The sequence below is a fragment of the Arachis hypogaea genome, chromosome 13, assembly GCF_003086295.3.
Source record: "Arachis hypogaea cultivar Tifrunner chromosome 13, arahy.Tifrunner.gnm2.J5K5, whole genome shotgun sequence".
Lineage (NCBI taxonomy): Eukaryota > Viridiplantae > Streptophyta > Magnoliopsida > Fabales > Fabaceae > Arachis > Arachis hypogaea.
Genome location: NC_092048.1, coordinates 84,369,952 through 84,388,659, shown reverse-complemented (window position 1 = coordinate 84,388,659; position 18,708 = coordinate 84,369,952). Strand labels below are relative to the sequence as shown.

Sequence of the window (18,708 nt, the reverse complement as noted above, 5' to 3'; positions counted from 1 at the left end):
GAGGGATCCACGTTTGGCTCAAAGTTTGACCTCAAACTTTGGCTCAAACGTGGATGACAGCAAGGGAGGCTAGCTGATATGAAAAGCTTGAGTAAAAGTTTGACTCAAACTTTTACTCAAGCTTTTCTGGTTCATGGCCCGGTTCACAAGTGGGTTTCTCTCCAACTCCAAGAGCAATCAACAGAGGCTTTTGTCAACCCAATTCCATCAAGAGCAAAGGCCCAATTCAAGGCTTGAAGATCATTTGAAGAGAGTGTATAAATAGCTTAGAATTTAAGTTTTTAGGGAGCTTTTCCATTTTAGTTTTTACTAAGTGATTTTGGGAGAGCTTTTGGTTAGGAGTTATTTTGAGATTTGAATTCTCTTCCTCTTAGTTTTCTTATTTTCAGTTTCATTTACACTCATCTTGAATCTTGGGTGTTAGAGAATTGAAGGAATTCTGTTTCAATCTCACCCTGAGATCTCTCTGTTTCATTTACTGCACTTTTTAAGAAATCTATATTTGCATTCCTTTCTTCTACTGCTTGATCTTTACTTTTCTTGCAATTGAATTCTGAATTTGGATCTAGGAAGGCATTGAGATCTAGACTTGGTTATCTAGTCTGTTGAGTCCTGAGATCTGAAATTTCATTTTCATTTCTCTGTTGAACGCTTCTTCAAGCAATTTACATTTTCTGTTTGAGATTTACTGCAATTAAATTCATCTTTTACTTCCCTGTTTATTGCAATTTACTTTTCCTCGTCTAATTTCTGCAAATCCAATTCCAATTCCCGTTATAATTCAAGCCATTTACATTTCTTGCACTTTAAGATTCTGCAATTTATATTTCTTGCATTCTAAGTTTCTGCCATTTAATTTCTTGTTCTTTAACATTCAGCACTTTTATTTTCTGTTCTCTTAAATTTCATGCAAATATCCCTCTTCCTTTAATTTTCATGCAATTTAGTTTCAGTCAATTACAAATCACTCAACTAAATCTTGATTCGCTTGACTAAATCAACCACTAAACTAAAATTGCTCAATCCTTCAATCCCTGTGGGATAGACCTCACTCACGTGAGTTATTATTACTTGATGCGACCCGGTACACTTGCCGGTGAGATTCGTGTGTTTGAAATTCATTTTTTTCCAAAAATACACATCACATGTGCATTGAAAAAAAATAAAAATAAAAAATATATTAAGTAATTAAATAAGGGGATACAAAAAAAAAGAAAAAAAAAGAGAGAAGAAAAATAATATTACTCTAAATGCAAAATAAAAAGAATCAATGCACATGGGACAAAATTCAAAAATAAGTTTGATACATGAGCATGTAATACAAAAGTGGAAAAATTTGGGTAGCTAGGTAAAGTATTTTAAAATTGTATAAAGTATGTATATGTTAGGTGAGATCTTAGACTAATCAAGGATTCACTTTATAAAGCTCACTTGGCCATACATATATCCTTACCTTTACCTCAGCCCCATTACAACCCTAAAAAGACCTCATGATGTTTGCATTGGTACATTAAATATTTGTTGATTGGTTAGATGAAGAACAAAGTTTAGAAAGCATGACTAGAGAAGAGTAGAGTGAATTACCCTATACACTTGAGAGATTAGAGTGCATATACACCACCAGTAAGGGTTCAGTGCTTGATTCTATGTTCCCTGTTTTCATGAGCTATCTTCTTACAAGTTTACTTGTCTTTTATTGTATAATTTGAATTAGTGAAATCTGATTCATGTTTGTCTTGGAGAACTTATTTATTTTTAACCAAGTAGGTAGAATCATTTTGCATGTAGTTGCATTCATATAGATAGGTTGCATTTCATACATTCTACTACTCCTCTTCACCTTTATAGCTTCTCTTGAGCTTAGGATGAGGACATGCTAATGTTTAAGTGTGGGGAGGTTGATAAACCACTATTTCATGGTTTATCTTGTGCTCAATTGAGTGGTTTTTATCAACTCTTTATCCATTTATTCATACTAATCGCATGCTTTATGTCTTCCTTCCTGATTTTGTGCTACGATTGAAAATATGCTTCTTTGGCCTTTATATTGCTAATATTAATCCTCTCTTATCACCATTAGATGTCTTGATATGTGTGTTAAGTGATTTCAGAGATTACAGAGCAGGAATGGCTCAGAGGATAGAAAGGAAGCATGCAAAAGTGGAAGGAATACAAGAAGTTGGAGAAACTGCTAAGCTGTCCAGCCTGACCTCTTTGCACTCAAACTGCTATAACTTTAGCTACAGAGGTCCAAACGACGCGATTTTGGTTGCGTTGGAAAGCTAACGTCTGGGGCTTCGATTTGATATATAATTTGTTATAGTTGCCCCGAAGTTAGGCGACGCGAACTCGTGAATGACGCACCCGCATTGCATCTGCGAACTTCAATCCGCGCGGACGTGTGGACGACGCCTCCGCGTCACTTGCCCGCGACCTGAACGTAACAGAAATTGCAGGGAGCAATTTCTGGGCTACTTTTGACCCAGTTTTCAGCCCAGAACACACAGATTAGAGGCTATAAAGTGGGGGAATTCATCCATTCATAATCATGCTCTCATAATTCGCTTCTCATAATTTAGATATAGTTTTTAGAGGGAGAGGTTCTCTCCTCTCTCTTAGGATTTAGGATTAGGATTCCTCTTAAAGGATTTAGGATTATCTCTTCTCAATTTCCAGGTTTAATATTCTTTTTATTTATTTTCTCAATTTTGTTTATGACTCTTTATATTTAGATTGATTTTCTATTTAATATATTTTGAGGTATTTCAGACTTATGATTGCTCTCTTTAATTTATGTTACTGTTACGTCCCATCTGAAGGCATTTTTATTCCTGTAGATTTACTTTTTCCCTTTTGGTCTTGGTTAAGAAATCAGTAACTCAGGAGTTATCAAACTCAACATGATTGATAATTATTATCTTCACTAATTGAATTGAACTTCAATAATCCCAATCTTTCCTTAGGGATTAACTAGGATTTGAAGATCAGACTAATTAGTCACTTGACCTTTCTTTACTTTAAGTAAAGGCTAACTAAGTGGAATTAAGATTCAATCTTCATCATCATTAATAAGGATAACTAGGATAGGATTTCTAATTTTTCATACCTTGCCAAAAGTTTATTTTACAGTTATTTACTTATTTTACAGTCTTTTACTTATTTCAATTGCAATTTAAATTACTTGCTCCCTACTTTCAAAACCCTAATTTACAATCTTCACAACCAATAATAAGAACATACCTCCCTGCAATTCCTTGAGAAGATGACCCGAGGTTTAAATACTCGGTTATCAATTTTAAAGGGGTTTGTTACTTGTGACAACCAAAAACTTTGTATGAAAGGACTTTTGTTGGTTTAGAAACTATACTTGCAACGAGGATTTATCTGGGAATTTCTAGACCACGCAAAAGTTCTCTCATCAGTAAGTTAACTAGGACTTATGGATTAAGGTCAATTATGCTTGCTTGACTTACTCCTCGATGGTTGGAGTTGACTAGGCGAGATTGACTCATCATAATTACCATAGTTGTGGTTATGGCGATGATAGGATTCCTTGGATCTTCATTCCCAAGTCAAGGTTCTTTATTGCAGTCATAGCATTTTCACTAGTTTTGACCTCATCTTCTCTTTAATTACATTAATTACAATTTTTAGCATCTCTTGGTTCTTTTATTGCTTAGTTCTTTTAATCTTTCATTTCTTGCTTGAAAACCTCCTTTTCCTCACAACGAAAGAGAAACACTTCCAATTGCGTCCTAGGGAGAACGACCCGAGGTTGAAGTACTCTTGATCTCGGTTACTTTGTATTGACTTTATTATTTGATTAATGGTCAATTTTTTGGGTTAGGAATATACTTACAACGCCAATTCCATTTTGATGATCAAAATCCTAACTTATGCAAATTGGCCATTGTCAGGCACGTTCGTCTTAATGTGATGAACAGAGCTAATTGGTTAGATCATCCTATTCACCACGATAAAGATCGGGTTATACATCTTAGAGATAGATCAAACATGGATCGAAGAAGAAACAGTAATACTTTTATTAATTCATAGGACTCAGTAGGACTCCTCCCCTCAACCTAGGAGGTTTAGAAACTCATACTGAAGGTAAATCAAAGTGTAAAACGTGTATAATGCTGAATGGAAGTATGTTGTTCGAATGATTATGTAAAATACACTTTAAATACTAAACAACATGGTTCTGAAAACTGGAACAGATTGGACGGTCGAATCGGTTCAACCGGGAACCAGCAACAAAAATGGTCCGGTCTGGTGTCTAAAACCGTAAATCTGAAAACTGTTTAAAAATTGCTGGACTGGCCGAAAACTGGTCGGTTGGACCGGACCAGAAACTGGCCGGTTCTTTAATTTTATTAAAAAAAAAGGAACGCTCCCCACCTCGCCCATAATGCGTGACACTCTCCCTTCTTCCCCAAACCCACCCCTCTCCTTCAAAGCCATTCTCTGAAGAAACAAATCCCAAACTTTCTCTAACTTCTTCTGTTCGGTTCCGCCGCCACCGTCATGGTTATCGGCGCCTCCGCGACTTCCTCTTTTACCCTGTCCCAAACCCACAACTAGTGCTCTCTCTCTCTCTTTCCTTCCTAACCGTGGTTCTTCTCAACTCCCTGTTCGCACTTCGCTCTCTTCTTCCTCGCTCGGCGTCCATCCTCCATCATCTTCTTCCTGCGCGCCGTCGTCTTGTCGCCCCTATTCCCGATTCTAGGGTTTCCCCCGTTTTTTATTCGATCTGGGAACCCGAGGCGCTAGGGTTTCCGCGCCCTGCCTGATTCAATTCTTTCTTCCTCCTCCTCTGAGAATTCAAGATGTTTTGGCGCTTGGCTGGCTTGTCTACTGCGTCTCCTGTGAGTTCTGTACTCTCTGGTTTCATATACTACTTTGATTTTTGTGCGTTGTTCTGCAAGCTACTTGGGTGCACTGATTTGTTGCTTGTTTTAATTTGTGTGGTTTTTGCTCGAATTTGATTTTTCATACGAAGGGTTCTTGCAATTAATTTACTATGCGATTGATTTGATTTAGATTTTGTATGATTGATTACAGAATCTGATGTTGTTGCATGTTGCTACTGCTATTGCTATTGTGAGAATCAGAATGATTGGAGTTTTGCCATGATGGAAGCTCTTTGTAATTTCAGTTATGTTTTTAACTTAGTAATTGCTGTTTTGTAATTTCTGGTTGTTGGTTGCTGGTTACTGTTTTATAATTTTTGTAATGCTGCTGATTGAGTTTGGAATTTGTGATTACTAATTTATTGATTTGAGTTTAGTAGAAAGTTGAGTCTGTGTTACTCTGTTTCAGGGATTTGAAGTTGAATTTGTGATTTGTGATTTCTTGGGTCTTTTGTAATGCTACTGATTTGAATTTGGAATTTGTGATTACTGATTTACTGATTTGAGGTTAGTGGAAAGTTGAGTTTGTGTTACTCTGTTTTCAGGGATTTGAGGTTGAATGTTTGAGGTTAGTGGAAATGGAAGCTCTGACATTTTTGTCAAGATGAATATGCAACCCTCTGCCTCTAGTTTAACAATGTATGGTTTAGCATAATATATATATATATATATGAAAGTGGGAGACATTAATGGGCAAGTGGGGCTACACCAAATTGCGGCTTTCAGTTAAGGGGGCTATGCCATTGGATGAAGGGTTGGCAATTGGATTCAGTACATCTAATTTGATCAAGTGAAAAGAAGCAAAACTACAAAACAGAACAAGGGGTTGCAAAATACAAAAATAAATTGAAGGTAGCTGGTATAAAATTAGTTTGATCAATGCTGCTGATTTGAGTTTGGAATTTGTGATTACTGATTAGTGACTTGTTAAGCTGCTGTTGTTAACTTGTTATGCACTTATGCTGCTGTTTTGTTATGGATTTATGGCATTGAGTGTTTTGAATTTTGAATTTTTGATAAGTGATTTGTGATTTGGGATTAGTGATTTTGTTATGCTGTGTTTTAAATTAATTTAGAGGTGATTATTTGTTATACTACTGTTTTGAATTAATTTAGGAGCGATTAATGATTATTTCTAGTTGTACTGTTGCTGTTTGCACCATTGCTCTGTACACTATTTAACTTTGTATTTTGATAAAATCATATGGATTTGGTTGACATTTCATATAGTGTTTTAAATTTGGAAGATATTTAAGATTTATACTATTATTATATTTTATGATGTTTATTTATAATTTATTTATTATTTTATTCTGAAACGGTTCTTCCGGTTGAACCACTGGTTGAACCGATTGGACCAGTGAACCAGTAGCTAGAGCGGTTTGATGACCGGTCCAATTTTTTGAACCTTGCTAAACAGATGACTAGTAAGGGTAAAACAGTCTATTTAGTGCTAAAATCCACTTCTGGGGCCCACTTGGTGAGTGTTTGGGCTAAGCTTTGATGAGATCCACGTGCTATAAGATCTCTGGGGCATGGAACGCCAGCTAGGGTTCCTCTTTGGGTGTTTGTACATTGGTCTATGCTCTTTGGGCGCTAGACGCCTGGAAGGGGGTAGGTAGCTGGCGTTGGACGCCTGTTTTGGGCCTTCTAATCCGAAGCAAAGTATAGACTATTATATATTGCTAGAAAGCTCTCAAAGTTAGCTTTCTATATCCATTGAGAGTGCTCTATTTGAACTTTTGTAGATACAGAAATGCTCTTTCGAATGCAGGCAGGTCAGATTTGGACAGCATCTGTAGTGCTTTCTCTGTCTCTGAATCAGACTTCTGCTCCAACTCCTCAATTTCTGCCAAAAAATACCTGAAATTGTACAAAAACACAAAAACTCATAGTAGAATCCAAAATTGTGAAATTAACACTAAAACCTATAAAAACTTAATGAAAAATAAATAAAACTATATGAAAGTGATGCCAAAAAAGCGTATAAAATATCCGCTCATCAAGTGATCAGCAACTTAGTTCTTTAATCCCTTTCTATCCCAGATCTCAATATCAAACTCTTGGAGGAGGAGTACTCACCTTATCAACCTTGGCTTGGCATTTTGTTTGGACAAAAGATACTTAAGAGTAGAGTGATTAGCGTAGACAATAACTTTTGAACCAATCAGATAAGATCAAAATTTATCAAAATCAAATACTACAGCTAGAAGCTCCTTCTCAGTTGTTGTGTAATTCTTTTGCACATCATTTAAGACATGACTTGTATAGTAAATAACATGCAACAACTTGTACTGCCTTTACCCCAAAACACCACCTAAGCCAAAGTCACTTCCATCACACATTAATTTAAAAAGTAGAGACCAATTAGGTGGAGTAATAACTGGTGCAGAAACAAGTTTGGTTTTAAGAGTTTCAAAAGCATGCAAGCATTCTTTGTCAAAATCAAATGGAATATAAGTAATTAGAAGATTGCTCAATAGTTTTGTAATTTTTGAAAAATATTTTATGAATCTTCTATAAAAGGCAGCATGTCCTAAGAAACCCCTAATTGCTTTCAATTCACTGGAGGTGGCAATTTTTCAATCACCTCTACTTTAGCTTTGTCAACCTCTATGCCTTTATTGGAGATTAGGTGACCAAGAACAATTCTTCTGTTATCATAAAATGACACTTTTTCCAATTAAAAACAAAGTTTGTTTCTTGGCACCATCTCAAAACTAAAGTTAGATGATGTAAGTAAGTGTCAAAAGAATCACCAAATACAGAAAAGTCATCAATCAATACTTCAATAAATTTTTCAACCGTATCAGAGAAAATGGAAAGCATGCACCTTTAAAAAGTGGCAGGGGTATTGCACAAACCAAAGGGTGTAAAACCCGCAAAATTAATAAATAATTAGGAAATAAGCAAGTTTTGGGTAAATAATCACTTACATCTTGATTCAAGCAAACATTGTGAATTTTATATGATTTTATGAGAATTATGCATGAATTGAATGATAAAATGAATGATGCATGATCTCATGGGTTAGAACCTAGCTTTGATGCACTTTATTTGCTTGATTTCAGGACAAAGGAAGCAAGGAAGAGTCACGTTAGTAGTCACGTTAGTTAGACTAACGTGACCAGTAACGTGGAATGGGAGTTAGCTTGCAACGTTAATGAGAAAAGTGATTGCCAATAACGCCTTCGTGAGCCATCATAGCCCACGTTAGTTGCCACGTTAACTAGGTTAACGTGGAAGAGAAGTAAAGCTCCAACGTTAGTGGTAAAAGTGAATACCACTAACGTTGGAAAAAGGGGCACACCTAGCCACGTTAAGAGTCACGTTAAGTACATTAACGTGAGCTCTAACGTGGAAGGAAGAAAGAAGTGCCAACGTTAGTGACACTTACCTTTGTCACTAACGTTGGACTAAGCCACTATTAGCCACGTTAGTTGCCACGTTAATTGCATTAACGTAGAAGCTAACGTGGAGGAAAGGAATGATGAGCCAACGTTAGTGACACTCACCTTTGTCACTAACGTTGGAGATGGCTATCACTACCACGTTAGAAGTCACGTTAACCTAAGTAACGTGAACTCTAACGTGGGAAGAAGGGGTGTTTGGAGCGTTAGTGACAAAGGTAAGTGTCACTAACGCTCTCGAGGCTAAGGCATGCCCACGTTAAGAGCCACGTTAGTTATACTAACGTGGACTGTAACATGAAAAAAAAGGGGCTAAGAGCAACGTTGTTGAAAAAGGTAAACCCCCATTGATTAGGCTTTTATTTTGTTTTGCCATTCCGTTCCCTCGCTTTATTTTGAAATTGAAAAAAGCCTTGAACCTTGGTTTTTAGTTTTCTTGCTTTCATCCGTTTCATTTGCTCAGTGAATAAAGGCTTCCTTTTGTTCGTCCTTTGCTTTTTGAAAAAATCCTCTTTCTTTCGTTTTGTTCCTTCAATTTTCATTTTTCTATTAAAAATATCACCTTTTTGCTAAGTTTTGCCCAAGCTTTTCTTTTTTGAAGTTTCAAAGCTTTCGTTGGACCGTTTGCGCTTTTCGTTACACCTCTGTCATCGCTTCTCGTATTCCTTTGCAAGTTGGTGCTTATGCCCTTTCTACCTGCTTTGTTTGTTTATTATTTTTATTGCTTCTACTCTTGCATGCTTTCCCCTCGCACAAAGTTTCGGTCTTTGTTGAACTTTTATTAGAAAAAAGGTTGAAACTTTCTTGGTGATTCTGGTGTGGTCTTGTTTTTGATAATTATGGTCTTTTTGTCTTCGCTGTTTGTATGAAGCAATGCTGGTACTTAGGTTGAACTCCTTGTATTTTCTTTTGCTTGAGAGGGTTAGGGCTGGTTAGGGCTCTGATTTTTACGTCATTTTCCTTTACTGGGTTCTATTCTGTTGTTGCCTCCAAATGGTGCCCCTTGACTTTTGGTGTTGATCCTCTGTTCTCTGTGAGTCCTTGGGTTCCCTTTTGTTGCCATATTTGACACTTATTGATTGTTTCTTTGTCATTTTCTTACTGTCCGAGTTGTTTGGTAGTGACTTCTTCTTCTTTTGTCTTACTGTAGTTGTAGTTGCTATATGTCTACCCGTAGGAATATTGTCGAGATGTCTACCAAGGTTCCTGCTGGTATGGGCGATTGGCTGGATTCAATAGTTCTGATGTGTGTGACCGTGGCTAATCCCGACTACTGTGTGAGGCTTAGGATGAGAATAACGAGCCGACCTTTCCTTTGTGTTGGCAAAAAGATATAGTAGCTCCCAAGTATTCTTGGGAAAGTTTGGATGAGGTAGAACAAGCCTTTGTAGGTATTCTAGAGGAGCACTGAGGGGAACCTCCTCATCTAGACACTGAGGGGAACCTCCTCATCCGACTTCTTTTGGAAGTAGTTTTCTTCTATTGTTTGTAAATTTATCCTTCCTTGTTACTATAAGTTGCTTTCCTGGTTTTCTTTTCAGAGATGGTGAAATCTTCAGACTCCATGAAGGCCTTTCGGAGGGCCAAAAAGGCGACAACTACCTAAAACTTGTCTGCGAAGACCTCGGGGGAAGGGTCTTCTCAGGTGTCCCCAAAGAAGCCGACTTCTGACTCTCAGGGCCTGAGAAAAATCATCCTGACCCCTAGAGTTCAGGTAGTTCCATCTCAGGCAACTTCTGGCCCTGCTTCTTCTCCTAATGCTGCTAGCCCGCCTCCTAAGCGCCAAAAAACTGTTGGGACGTATAATCTTAATGACAAAGAATTTGATGGTGTGGCCTTTGCCACAGAATTGATTGCTCCACATGGTAAAGTCCCTCTTGACAACGTCTCGATCCTTCATCACGTTGACTACATAACGAGTAATAATATTTGGATGCCCAATGTTGGTGCGGCCTTATCTCGGATTGTTAGGGAGTCTCCTGTCCGTGCTACCAAGGCCTTTCTAGAGGATGCCCGAGCTGACTTTGATAGGGTGAAAGGTCTGAAGGATGAGCTCGACGCTAAGTTGCCAAGTTGGAAATTGATGTGGAGAAGGAGAAGGAGCGTGCTACTAGGGCAGAGGCAGCTGCTAACTTGGCTGAGGAGGCTGCAAAAAAGTATAAGGAGAGCTATACCCGGACTTACGGTGAGTTACTAGAAACTAAGGAGAGGCTTCAATCTGCCCAAGATGATTATGTCGAGCTTCAGGGGCATATGGTGAATAGTATGACTAATATATTTGAGATCCTGAAGGCTCAGGTCCGAGTTATTGAGCCCGGGGCCGATCTCTCCTTGTTCAGTATGGATAATGTGGTAGAAGATGGCAAGATTGTGCCTGCCCCTAATGATGATGATGAGGGACCTCCTCTTGTGCCACCAGCCAATGCTTCGGTAGCTTCAGCTTCTTCCATTCCTTCAGAGGTCGACCCTCCAGAGCCCGAGCCCGAGGTGCAGATTCTGAACGGGCCGGATGGAGTTGTTAATGCTACCCCAATCTCGACTATTCCTCCTCCTCCCCCTGCCAAGGATGCTACTACTGGGGCAAATTTGGATCCCCTATGACTTTTTTATGATTGTGTAATGTTACAGTCCGACTTGTGGACTTTGAACTTTGCTTATGTTTCTTGTAGTTTGACTCTCTCTGACATTTGCTTGCTTGCTAGCAACTTTTTTATTTTCTTAGACAACGAAACACTTTAAACTCCTGGGCTGCCTTTTGGGTAGCCTTTGAGTCTTTAATACGTGAAGAATGCATTTTGCTTAATTTTTGGAGGTTTACTTTTTGCAATCCCTTCTCGAATTAGGTTTTTCTTAGTCCAACCTCCTTTGAGTGGGTTTTTCTACCCTTTCCCTTAGGATTACGCCTTGCTTTGAATTGGTACATTGGTGCACAGAATTGTGATCACACTTTTTACAACTCCGGTACAACTAACCAGCAAGTGCACTAGGTCATCCAAGTAATAAAACCTTATACGAGTAAGGGTCGATCCCATGGAGACTGCCGGCTTGAAGCAAGCTATGGTCATCCTGTAAATCTTAGTCAGGTGGATTCAATTGGTTATGAGTTTTGATAATTGAAAGATAAATAAAACGTAAATTAAAATAAAGATACTTATGTAATTCATTGGTGGAAATTTCAGATAAGCATTTGGAGATGCTTTATTGCTTTTGAACCTCTGCTTTCCTATTGTCTTCATCCAATCATGCGTGCTCCCTTCCATGGCAAGCTTTATGTTGGTGGATCACCGTTGTCAATGGCTACCATCCGTCCTCTCAGTGAAAATGGTCCAGATACGGTTTTTGTATGGCTAATCAATTGTCGGATCTCTTGTCTTGGATGAAAAATACCAAGCACAGCTACCGCACGGCTAATCATCTGTCGATTCTCACTTGTGTCGGAATAGGATCTCTCTATCCTTTTGCACACTGTCACTATGAGATCAAAAGAACTCTTGGCTAGACATAGGTAATTGAGATAAAGCAAAAGAACTCTTGGCTAGACATAGGTAATTGAGATCACCATGCTTGTCTACAAACCATATATTGACAATTATGAGGAACCAAGCTCATTAAGTTTACTTCTATACTTGAAGTATATCAAATGGCTTAATCAACATCAACCCATAAGTCCCAACCTATCTACTAATTAGATTAGTAGTGGGTTAGTGTCAATGGATATCAAATTGACCACTAAGGGTTCTCAAATCACCAATTTAATGAGACCCAATGACTCAAGGTCACTTAATTCCCTTAGCCTAGGCCAAGAGTAAAGAAAACTACTCAAAAACTAGAGGAAACATTTTATCAAACACCTAGTGTGCAAAAAAAATAAACATTATAAAATGCAAGAATTAAAGAAACCCACAACTAACATAAGCAAGAAATCAATAATAACAATCAAGATCAACATAAAAGAGACATGGGAACATAAAATTGCATTAAAAGAAATCAAGATCCAACAATTGTTCAGCAACATAAGAGAGCAAAATAAGGAATTAACATGTAAAACTAGAAGATCAAAGATGTAATAACAAGAAATTAAGAGGGGAAGCTAAATCAAAACAAGAATTGAAAATTGGATTTACGAAAATTAGACCTAAACTAACCTAAATTCTAGAGAGAAGGGAGAGCTTCTCTCTCTAGAATTCTACCTACAACATGGTGAAAACTAAACTATGACTTCTTGGTTCATTCCCCCTTCAATCTTTGGGTTCAATAGCATTAGAAATGAGTTGGATTGGGCCCAAAATGAGCTACAAATTGCCCCCAACGAGTTGCCCAAAATGGACCCATGTTGATCCATCGGCGCATGCGCATCATGTGTGCGTACGTGCCCCTATACATTAGGAAACTATGGCAAATTTATATCATTTCGAAGCTCCGGATGTTAGCTTTCTAACACAACTGAAACCGTCTCATTTGGACTTTTGTATCTCAAGTTATGGTCAATTGAGTGCGAAGAGGTCAGGCTTGACAGCTTTGCGGTTCCTTCATTTCTTCATGAGTTCTCCCAATTTGCATGATTTTCCTTCATTCCTTCAATCCAATCTTTGCCTTCTAAACCTGAAATCACTTAACAAACATATCTAGGCATCGAATGGAATTAAAGTGAATTTAATTTAGCTATTTTAAGGCCTAAAAAGGATGTTTTTACATTTAAGCACAAATCAAGGGAGAATTGCAAAACTATGCTATTTAATTGAATAAATGTGGGAAAAGGTGATAAAACCCCCAAAATTAAGCACAAGATAAACCACAAAATTGGGATTTATCATCCTTTCATGAGAAATTTGGATGATTTCTCCATGAAGGATTATAGGTGTTTCCAAAGGATTCTCCCATGTAATTCACCTCTTCCTTTGCAGGATTCTCAGGGTCATAAGCTTCTCCTTCAGAGGAGGCTTCTTTAGTACTGCCGGATGCAACTTGCATTCCAGTTAGATTCTGAGAAATTATATTGACTTGCTGAGTCAATATTTTATTCTGTGCTAATATGGCATTTAAAGTATCAATCTCAAGAACTCCTTTCTTCTGAGTCATCCCATTATTCACAGGATTTCTTTCAGAAGTATACATGAATTGGTTATTTGCAACCATTTCAATCAGTTCTTGGGCTTATGCAGATGTTTTCTTCAGATGAAGAGATCCACCAGCAGAGTGGTCCAATGACATCTTGGACAATTCAGACAGACCATCATAGAATATACCTAAGATGCTCCATTCTGAAAGCATGTCAGAAGGACACCTTCTGATCAATTGCTTGTATCTTTCCCAAGCTTCATAGAGGGATTCACCTTCCTTCTGTCTGAAGATTTGGACTTCCACTCTAAGCTTGCTCATCTTTTGAGGTGGAAAGAATTTAGCCAAGAAAGCATTGACTAACTTTTCCCAAGAGTTTAGGCTTTCTCTAGGTTGTGAGTCTAACCATATCCTAGCTCTGTCTCTTATAGCAAAGGGGAAAAGTATAAGTATGTAGACCTCGGGATCAACCACATTGGTCTTAACAATGTCACAGATTTGCAAGAATTCAGCTAAGAACTAATGAGGATCTTCCAATGGAAGTCCATGAAACTTGCAATTCTGCTGCATTAGAGAAACTAATTGAGGCTTAAGGTCAAAGTTATTTGCTCCAATTGCAGGAATTGAGATGCTTCTTCCATAGAAGTGGGAAGTTGGTGCAATAAAGTCACCAAGCATCTTCCTTGCATCTCCACCATTGTTCTCAGGTTCGGCTGCCATGTCTGCCTCTTTTTCGAAATTTGCTGTAAGGTCCTCTCCGGAGTGTTGTGCTTTAGCTTCTCTTAGCTTCCTCTTCAGAGCCCTTTTAGGTTCAGGATCAGCTTCAACAAGAATGTCTGTATCTCTGTTCCTGCTCATATGAAAAAGAAGAGAACAAAGAGAGAATGGGAATCCTCTATGTCACAGTATATAGATTCTTTTTTGTGTCAGAGGAAAAGAAGAATAGAAGAATGAGGTAGAGAGAGAATAAGAAGAATTCGAACACAGAGAGAGGGAGAGGGTTCGAATTATTAGATGAGAAGTGTTAGTAAATAAATAAAATAAATAGAAAGAGATGAGAGATAGTATTCGAATTTTTTTAAGTAAAATAAAAGAAAAATATTTTTTTTATTTTAATTATTTAGTTAGTGTTCAAAAATATTAAAAGAAATAAAATAAAATTAGAATTTAAAACAATTAGTTAATTAAAAAGAATTTTGAAAAAGTGGTTAGTTGTTTTTGAAAATGAGAAGTGAAAAAGTAGTTAGGTGGTTTTGAAAAAGATAAGAAATAGTAAATTTTTAAAATTAAAACAAACAAGTCAAGTAGTTAGTTGAAAGAGATTTGAAAATAAATTTTGAAAAGATAAGAAGTTAGAAAAAGATTTTGAAATTAAAATTTTAAAAAGATTTGATTTTTAAAATTAAAGTTGATGACTTGACTAATAAGAAACTAAAAGATATGATTCTAGAATTTAAAGATTGAACCTTTCTTAACAAGAAAGTAACAAACTTGAATTTTTTGAATCAAAACATTAATTGTTAGCAAGGATTTTCGAAAATATGAAATAAAATTAAGAAAAAGATTTTGAAAAATTAGTTTTAAAATTTTCGAAAACATTAAAAGAAAAATGAAAAAGATTTTGAAAAATTTTAAGAATGAAATTCGAAAATCATAAGAAAAAAATAAAAAAGAATTGATTTTGAAAAAGATTTGAAAAGATAAAGTTTTCAAATTGAAATTTTGACTTGACTAACAAGAAACAACTAAATTTTAAAAGTTTTTGACCAAATCAACTCAAAATTTTGAAAATTATGAGAAGAATAAGGAAAAGATATTTTTTTTTACTTTTGAATTTTTAATGAGGAGAGAGAAAAACAACAAAATGAAACAAAACATAAAAATTTAAGATCAAAACAAATAATGCATGCAAGAACACTTTGAATGTCAAGATGAACACCAAGAATACTTTGAAGATCATGATGAACATCAAGAACATATTTTTGAAAATTTTTAAGAAAAGAAAGACATGCAAGACACCAAACTTAAGAACTTTTGTACTAGGGACACTAACAATTTGAAAATGCATATGAAAAACAAGAAAAGACACAAAACAAGAAAATGTAAAGATCAAACAAAGAAAATCATGAAGAACAACTTGAAGATCATAAAGAACATAATGCATGAATTTTCGAAAATTTTAAGAAAATTAAAAAAAATGCAATTGACACCAAACTTAAAATTTGACACAAGACTCAAACAAGAAACACAAAACTTTTTTTGTTTTTATGATTTTATTAAATTTTTTTGTAATTTTTTTTCGAAATTATTTTGGAAAAAGAAAATAAAGAAATTCAAAATTTTTAATAAGAATTCCAGGATTCATGCAATGTTAGTCTAAAGCTTCGGTCCAAAAGAATTAGACATGGCCAAATGGCCAGCCAAGCTTTAGCACAGAATTATATATGAGAATCCAAAGGCTCCTCCAATAGCTGCAATGATAAGTAGAAGCTTCAGTCCAAAAGATTAGACATGGCTTAATAGCCAGCCAAGCTTCAACATATCATCATGGAGCTCTAAGGTGGAATTCATTCTTAAAAATTCTGAAGAACAATTTTTTTCGAAAACCCTTTTTGTTTTTAAATATTTTTAAAAACTTTTTGAAAAGAAAATAAAGGTTGAAACAAGAAAGAAGGTTACCTAATCTAAGCAACAAGATGAACTGTCAGTTGTCCAAACTCGAATAATCCCCGGCAACGGTGCCAAAAACTTGGTGCACGGAATTATGATCACACTTTTCACAACTCCGGTACAACTAACCAGCAAGTGCACTGGGTCGTCCAAGTAATAAAACCTTACGCGAGTAAGGGTTGATCCCACAGAGATTGCCGGCTTGAAGCAAGCTACGGTCATCCTGTAAATCTTAGTCAGGCGGATTCAATTGGTTATGAGTTTTGATAATTGAAAGATAAATAAAACGTAAATTAAAATAAAGATACTTATGTAATTCATTGGTGGGAATTTCAGATAAGCGTTTGGAGATGCTTTGTTGCTTTTGAACCTCTGCTTTCCTATTGTCTTCATCCAATCATGCATGCTCCCTTCCATGGCAAGCTTTATGTTGGTGGATCACCGTTGTCAATGGCTACCATCCGTCCTCTCAGTGAAAATAGTCTAGGTACGGTTTCGGTACGGTAATCAACTGTCGGATCTCTCGTCTCGGATGAAAACTACCAGGCACAGCTACCGCATGGCTAATCATCTGTCGGTTCTCACTTGTGTTAGAATAGGATCTCTCTATCCTTTTGCACACTGTCACTGTGCCCAATGGTGAACGAAATTGTGGTTCACACTTTTCACAACTCCGCACAACTAACCAGCAAGTGCACTGGGTCGTCCAAGTAATACCTTACGTCAGTAAGGGTTGATCCCACGGAGATTTTCGGCTTGAAGCAAGCTATGGTCATCTTGTAAATCTTAGTCAGGCAGATTCAAATGGTTATTAGGTTTTGATAATTAAAAGATAAATAAAACATAAAGTAAAATAGAGATACTTATGTGATTCATTGGTGAGAATTTCAGATAAGCGTTTGGAGATGCTTTGTTGCTTCTGAACCTCTGCTTTTCTATTGTCTTCTTCCAACCATGCGTGCTCCCTTCCATGGCAAGCTGTATGATCCTCTCGGATGAAAAATACCAGGTATGATCTCTGCATGGCTAATCAACTGTCGGATTTCTCGTCTCGGATGAAAAATACCGTGTACAGCTACCGCACGGCTAATTATCTGTCGGTTCTCACTAGCATCGGAATAGGATCCTTATCCTTTTGCACACCCTCACTGTGCCCAACATTCGTAAGTTTGAAGCTTGTCACAGTCATCCCTTCCCAGATCCTACTCGGAATACCACAGATAAGGTTTAGACTTTCCGGATCTCAGGAATGCTGCCAATTGGTTCTAGCCAATACCACGAAGATACTAATCTCACAGACTCGGTCTATGTATTAGATACCCAAGAGAATATACTCTGGCTGTCGTCCAATGACTACGTTGAACATCATGTAGATAGACCGCTTGTGGTTGTCAGGCACGCAGATCTTGGCTAAGCGAGTAATGAAGATAGTGGGTGATTGTCACGGGTCACCCCTTCATTCTGACTTAACTAAATTAAGTACAAGAGTATATATTAGAGAAGAAGTAGGGATGAATTGAAAAAGAAACAATAGTACTTGCATTAATTCATGAAGAACAGCAGAGCTCCACACCTTAATCTATGAGGTGTAGAAACTCCACCGTAGAAAATACATAAGAGAAAATAGTCTAAGCATGGCCGAATGGCCAGCCTCCAAGTCCTAAGATGATAAAGTTCATCCAAAGATGTAAAGATATAAATACAATAGTAAAAAGTGCTATTTATACTAAACTAGTAACTTAGGTTTACAGAAAATGAGTAACTAAGTGCAGATAGTGCAGAAATCCACTTCCGAGGCCCACTTGGTGTGTGCTTGGGCTGAGCATTGAAGCTTTCATGTGCATAGGCCATTCTTTGAGTTAAATGCCAGCTTGGGTGCCAGTTTGGGCGTTTAACTCCAGTTCTGGTTCCAGCTCCGACGTTTTACTCCATAAAAGGGTCTCTGGCCGGCGTTTAGACGCCAGTTTGGGCCATCAAATCTCTGGCAAAGTATGAACTATTATATATTTCTAGAAAGCCTAGGATGTCTATTCTTCAACGCAATTTAGAACGTGCCAATTCGGCTTCTATAGATCCAGAAAATCCACTTCGAGTGCAGGAGGGTCAGAATCCAACAGCATCTACAGTCCTTTCTCAACCTCTGAATCAGATTTTTGCTCAGGTCCTTCAATTTTGGCCAGAAAATATCTGAAATTACAGAAAAATATACAAACTCATAGTAAAGTCCAGAAATGTGATTTCTGCATAAAAATTAATAAAAAGTAACTAAAACATACTAAAAACTATGTAAAAATAATGCCAAAAAGGGTATAAATTATCCGCTCATCACAACACCAAACTTAAATTGTTGCTTGTCCCCAAGCAACTAAAAATAAAATAGGATAAAAAGATGAGAAAATACTATAAATTCCAAAATTATCAATGAAGATTAGTTTTAATTAGATGAGCAGGGCTAGTAACTTTTTACTTCTGAACAGTTTTGGCATCTCACTTTATCCTTTGAAGTTCAGAATGATTGGCATCCATAGGATCTCAGAATTTAGATAGTGTTATTGATTCTCCTAGTTCAGTATTTTTATTCTTGAACACAGCTACTTTATGAGTCTTGGCCGTGACCCTAAGCATTTTGTTTTCCAGTATTACCATCGGATACATAA

At 36.9% G+C, this 18,708-nt stretch overlaps 1 non-coding gene across 1 annotated transcript; it reads left to right on the top strand.

The window, feature by feature from the left end:
• The first annotated feature begins 13,588 nt into the window (after nt 1-13,588).
• LOC112738979 (small nucleolar RNA R71) lies at nt 13,589-13,696 on the top strand. The gene has a single exon (XR_003169924.1). It is a non-coding gene; the product is annotated as a small nucleolar RNA R71 (small nucleolar RNA).
• The last annotated feature ends 5,012 nt before the right edge of the window (nt 13,697-18,708 follow it).